This window comes from Lathyrus oleraceus, chromosome 6 (genome assembly GCF_024323335.1).
Source record: "Lathyrus oleraceus cultivar Zhongwan6 chromosome 6, CAAS_Psat_ZW6_1.0, whole genome shotgun sequence".
NCBI lineage: Eukaryota > Viridiplantae > Streptophyta > Magnoliopsida > Fabales > Fabaceae > Lathyrus > Lathyrus oleraceus.
Genome location: NC_066584.1, coordinates 90044779 through 90049929, shown reverse-complemented (window position 1 = coordinate 90049929; position 5151 = coordinate 90044779). Strand labels below are relative to the sequence as shown.

General features: G+C 39.0%; 1 non-coding gene across 1 annotated transcript; it reads left to right on the top strand.

Moving 5' to 3' along the window:
- The first annotated feature begins 3958 nt into the window (after positions 1 to 3958).
- LOC127099132 (small nucleolar RNA R71) lies at positions 3959 to 4065 on the top strand. The gene has a single exon (XR_007793681.1). It is a non-coding gene; the product is annotated as a small nucleolar RNA R71 (small nucleolar RNA).
- Positions 4066 to 5151: the final 1086 nt, after the last annotated feature.

Genomic DNA, 5151 nt, shown 5'->3' with positions numbered 1-5151 from the left:
TACTAAGATATACCTGTTTCCTAAGGATGGTGGGAAAGGTCCAATGAAATCTATACCCCATACGTCAAAGAGTTCTACTTCCTGAATGTTTCTTAGAGGCATTTCATCACGCCTTGAAATGTTTCCAGTGTGTTGGCATCTATCACATTTGACAATGTAAGCATAGACATCACGCCACATGGTAGGCCAGAATAGGCCAGCTTGAAGATTCTTGGCGTATGTCTTAGATGTGCTTGCATGTCCACCATAAGGTGCCGAATGACAATGCTCGATAATATTATTTACCTCTTCTTCTGGAACGCAACGGCGAAAAATGCCATCTTTACCCCTTTTGAAAAGGAGCGGTTCGTCCCAATAGAAGTTTCTCACATCGTGGAAGAATTTCTTCTTGCGGGGGTAGTCAAGATCAGGGGGTATTATATCAGCAGCTAGGTAATTAACGAAGTCTGCATACCAGGGTACGTTACTTATTGCTAAGGAATTTTGAGGGTGCTCATAAGGATCTAGGTTATTATCTTCAATGGTTTCTACTCTAGGGATCAGTCTATCATAGGCAAAATCATCATTTATGGGTACTAGTTCTGGTTTTAGATGTTCTAACCTAGAAAGGTGATCGGCTACTACATTTTGAATGCCTTTTTGGTCTCTTATGTCTAAATCAAACTCTTGTAGTAATAGAATCCATCGGAGTAACCTGGGCTTGGCATCTTTTTTACTTAATAGGTAACGAATGGCAGCATGATCGGTGTAAACTATAATTTTTGCTCCTACTAGATAATATCTAAATTTGTCTATAGCGAAAACTACAGCGAGTAATTCTTTTTCAGTTGTTGCGTAGTTAAGTTGGGCAGCATCTAGGGTTCTACTGGCATAAAAAATGGCATGTAATTTTTTATCTTTCCTTTGTCCTAGAACGGCTCCAACTGCATAATCACTAGCATCGCACATTATCTCAAAAGATTCTGACCGATCAGGTGGTTTCATAATGGGTGCAGATACTAATGCTTGCTTGAAAAGATTAAATGCGTCATTACATTTTTCATCGAAAATGAATTCAGCATCTTTCATTAAAAGTCCAGTTAAAGGTTTGGTTATTTTTGAGAAGTCTTTAATGAAACGCTGGTAGAATCCAGCGTGTCCAAGAAAGCTTCGGACTTCTCTGATGGTTTTTGATGGTTTTAGGTTTTCTATAACTTTTATTTTGGCTTTATCTACCTCTATACCTTTTTCGGAAACTATATGTCCTAAAACTATTCCTTCGGTTACCATGAAATGACATTTTTCCCAGTTTAGCACGAGGTTCACCTCCACGCACCTCTCCAGGATTTTCTCAAGGTTAGCAAGACAATTGTGGAAATCAAATCCGCAAACCGAGAAATCATCCATAAACACTTCCATGATACCATCTAGGTAATCTGCGAAGATGGACATCATGCAGCGTTGGAAAGTAGCTGGGGCATTACAGAGGTCGAACGACATTCGTCTGTAGGCAAAAGTTCCATAAGGGCATGTAAAGGTAGTTTTATCTTGATCTTCGGGGTGGATAGGTATTTGGAAGAATCCAGAGTATCCATCTAGATAACAGAAGTAAGAGTGTCTGGCTAGATGCTCCAACATTTGATCTATAAATGGTAAAGGGAAATGATCCTTCCTAGTTGCTTTATTTAATTTTCTATAATCTATACACTTCCGCTATCCTCCTTCTAAACGTTTTGCTACATGTTCGCCTTTATCGTTTTGCACGACTGTGATGCCTCCCTTATTAGGTACTACATGCACATGGCTCACCCACTTACTATTCGAGATCTGATAGATTATACCTGCCTCAAGTAACTTAAGAACTTCCTTTTTAACAACATCACTCATTATAGGGTTTATTCTTCTCTGATGTTCCCTAGAAGGTTTTGAATCTTCTTCTAGTGAAATCCGATGCATGCATACGGATGGACTTATACCTTTTAGGTCAGAGATATTATATCCTAAGGCTGAGGGATATCTTCGTAAAACATCTAAAAGTTGGTTCATTTCCTCTTGGCTCAAGGTAGCACTGACTATAACTGGACGGTTCATCTCTTCATCGAGGAACTCATATCTCAGGTTCTTAGGCAGTTCCTTAAGTTCTAAGGTTCGTTTCTTAGGGCATGGCATAGGATCTGGAGTAAGGGATAAACATTTGTAAAGGTTATCATCGATGTAGGGTTTCTTAAAGTTATCATCTTCCCTTATGAGAGTTGATGGTAACTTAATTGTTTTTATAATTTCTTTTTGTTCTAATTCTCTAACACATTCATCAATGATATTTAAGGCATAACACGAATCTCCCATCACAGGTGCCATAAGAAATTTCGAAAGTATAAATTCTGTTTTCTCGTCACCTACCTCAAATGTCAACTTTCCTTTCTTGACATCTATTATGGCTCCTGCAGTCGATAAGAATGGTCTACCTAGAAGGATTGGTATATCATTGTCCTCTTTGATGTCCATGACAACAAAATCAGTAGGGATAAATAACTGACCTATCCTAACAGGAACATCTTCTAAAATGCCTATCGGATATTTAACAGATCTATCGGCTAACTGAAGTGACATCTTAGTGGGCTGTAATTCTCCTAAGTTTAACCTCTCACAAACTGCTAAAGGCATTAGGCTCACACTAGCTCCTAAGTCTAGAAAAGCTTTTTTGATGACATGATTACCCAAAATGCAAGGAATGGAGAAATTCGCAGGATCTTTATCTTTCTTTGCTAACTTGTCCTCGGAAATAGCATTACATTCCAAAGGCTTCGGATCGTCAAGTCTACGTTTGTTGGTAAGGATGTCTTTGAGAAACTTTGCATAAGAAGGTATTTGGGTGATGGCTTCTGTGAAAGAGATTTCTACATGAAGTTTTTCTATAACTTTAATAAATTTTTGATACTGTTTATTGATCTGGGTTTGTTTGAGTCTTTGCGGATATGGTATAGGTGGTTTATATGGCGGGGGTGGTACGTAAGTTTTATCTTTAGGTTCTTCTCCTTTTTCCCGACCTTCCTGGTTTTCAGATTCCTCTGGTTCCTTTACTTCGTCTGTGGGTTTGGTACATTCCTTAGAAATTTCGGGTTCACTCAATCTAGGGTTTGGTGGCTCATCATAAGCGTTCCCACTTCGTAGGGTAATGGCATTGGCTTGTCCTCTCGGATTTTATTGAGGTTGTCCAGGGAATTGTCCTCCAGGTGTAGTCTGAGGGGCTTGGTTTAAAGCTACCTGAGAGATTTGGGTTTCAAGCATCTTGGTATGAGTAACTATTTGGTCAACCTTGGTTCCTAACTGAGTAATCAATTCGTTAACATGAAAGTTGTGGTTCATGAACTCCTTGTTTTGTTGGGTTTGAACGGTGATAAAATTCTCCATAATTTTCTCAAGGCTCGGTTTTGGTGGTACAGGTTGCATAGGTTGATTTGATCTAGGGGCTTGATAACTAGGTCTCGGAGGTGCATTATTTTGGATTGTGTTATTGTTTTTATAGGAGAAGTTCAGATGATTCCTCCATCCAGGGTTATAGGTATTCAAGTATGGGTTCCCTTTGGTGTAGTTCACTTGCTCAGAGTGGGTTTCGTTTAATAGACTGCATTCTGCAGATTGGTGTCCTTTGGTTCCACATATCTCACAATCCGACGAAACTGCGGATACAATATTCGGGTTTATGCACATATGCTCGACCTGAAGGGCTAATGCGTCCATTTTAGCTTGCATCATGTCTATTGAGCTTAGTTCATGCACTCCTCCTTGGGCTTCCTTTTTCTCAACTGTCGCTCGTTCGACTCCCCATGATTGATAGTTTTGAGCCATATCTTCGATGAGGGCACTAGCTTCAGGATAAGGTTTGTTCATCAGAGCACCGCCTGCAGCAGCGTCGATGGTCATCTTTGTGTTGTAATGAAGTCCATTATAGATGGTTTGAATGATTAACCAATTTTCCAAACCATGATGTGGGCATGCTCGTAACAACTCTTTATATCTCTCCCAAGATTCGAACAACGATTCTCCTCGGTTTTGGGTAAATCTAGTTATATGGTTTCGAAGAACGGATGTTTTACTCGGGGGAAAATATCTAGCAAGGAATACTCTTCTAAGGTTATCCCAAGTTGTAATGGAATTGGGTGGAAGGGAATCTAACCATGATAGGGCTTTATCTCTGAGGGAAAAAGGAAATAATCTTAAATGTATTGCCTCAGGAGAAGCTCCATTGGTTTTAAAAGTGTCTGCTAATTGAAGAAATATTTTTAAATGTTGGTTTGGATTCTCAGTAGCGAGACCCGCAAATTGTCTCTGTTGCACTAGTTGCAACAGAGATGGTTTAAGTTCAAAATTATTAGCTGGGATGGTTGGGTTTACTATACTAGAACTAGGCTCTTCATTTGATGGTTGAGCGAAATCCTTAAGAGGTCTTTGGTTTTGATCTTCGGCCATAACTCTCTTAATTCTATGAAAGAATAAACGTGCGCGAGCGTAACGTTCAGGTTCCGCCAGAGGGTATACTAAGCTTAAACTTCTGGTGCTACGAGTTCTTCGCATTGACCGGCGGGAAATAGCCTAAGTCTAAAATGTATAACAATAGGAAAATGAAATTTGACGAAATTGGTGCCCGACAATGACGCCAAAAACTTGATGCGGTGTTTCACAAGAATACGAACGCGTCAGAGTAATATAAAAGATTGTCGAATCCACAGAGACCAAGTGTCAATCTATCGTTATCTATTGTTATGGTGTTTATCAAAGGCAATCGAAATAGGTGTTTTTGGAGTGTGCAATGAAAAAGTAAAGTGTTGAAATAAATTTAATTAATAAAGACAGGGTCGAATGTAATTCATGTAATCAATTAATAATCCAAGTACTTGCTAGTAGAGCTACTTATGGGCAGTGTTTCCTACTTTGAAAAGAACTAATTCAACAGAAACTGTCGCTTTCGCGTATTCAGAACCGAGTTGTACTCCCTAATCAAACCCTCTTATTGTCACTTATAAAAAGGCGCGCATTGCGTTAAACTAGTAAACCTATTTTTAAGAAATATAGTATCTTGACTAAGTTGAAAAGTATTATAACCTGGATTTCTTAACCAAAAGAGGTTCTCACGAACTAGACTCTAAACTTATAAATGCATCCGAAAATAGT